Source organism: Schistocerca cancellata, chromosome 7 (assembly GCF_023864275.1).
Source record: "Schistocerca cancellata isolate TAMUIC-IGC-003103 chromosome 7, iqSchCanc2.1, whole genome shotgun sequence".
NCBI classification, from domain to species: Eukaryota; Metazoa; Arthropoda; class Insecta; order Orthoptera; family Acrididae; genus Schistocerca; species Schistocerca cancellata.
The window spans coordinates 118455755-118456742 of NC_064632.1; the positions used below are offsets into that span (position 1 = coordinate 118455755).

At 53.4% G+C, this 988-nt stretch overlaps 1 non-coding gene across 1 annotated transcript; it reads left to right on the forward strand.

Annotated features, from left to right (window-relative positions):
* Positions 1 to 293: 293 nt before the first annotated feature.
* Positions 294 to 368, forward strand: Trnat-ugu (transfer RNA threonine (anticodon UGU)). The gene has a single exon. It is a non-coding gene; the product is annotated as a tRNA-Thr (tRNA).
* Positions 369 to 988: the final 620 nt, after the last annotated feature.

Below are 988 nucleotides of genomic sequence, written 5' to 3' on the forward strand. Positions count from 1 at the left end.
GGGACATGTTGAAAATGTGTGCCCCGACCGGGACGCGAACCCGGGATCTCCTGCTTACATGGCAGACGCTCTATCCATCTGAGCCACCGCGGGCACAGAGGATAGTGCGTCTGCAGGGACTTATCCCTTGCACGCCCCCCGTGAGATCCACATTACCAACATGTCCACAATACTACATTCGTAGTGCGCCTAATAGATGTTTGCCCATCATACTCATTACTCGTGGCAGATTAATCTACCAAGTCCCGGGGGGCGTGCAGGGGATAAGTCCCTGCAGACGCACTATCCTCTGTGCCCGCGGTGGCTCAGATGGATAGAGCGTCTGCCATGTAAGCAGGAGATCCCGGGTTCGAGTCCCGGTCGGGGCACACATTTTCAACATGTCCCCAATGAAGTGTATCAACGCCTGCTTGCAGCTAGGGTGTCAATTTAATTATCATTTCATTTTGACCTATTATGGATGTAAAGCAGTCCAGGCGATAGCAGGGTCACCTGGAGAGGAATGACTGCTAGTCGGACATACGCACGGTGCATGTAGTATCAGTGAGCGTGTTATCTGTGTGTGGAATGGGGAAAGCGCGCGATCTGTCTTAGCATTTCCGAAACTGCGCGACTTGTCGGGTATTCGAGGAGTGCTGTGATGAGTGTCGTCAACACGTGGCGAAACGAAGGTGAAACTAAGTCCAAACGTAGTGGTGTTGGGCGTGCATCGCTCATTAGAGACGTCGAATGCCGCAGGCTAGGCAGGCTGGTAAAGCAGGACAGGCGGCGAAGTGTGGCGGAACTAATATCAGACACTAATATTGGGCAGACTACAAGCGTGCACGAACACACAGTGCACCGAACACACCCTAACGATGGGCCTCCGCAGCCGACAGCCTATGCACGTGCATAACACCACGACATCGGCAACTACGAGTGAAATGCATCGGCACTGGACGATGGCGCAGTAGCATGCTCCGACGAATCCCGATAACTTCTCCATCAT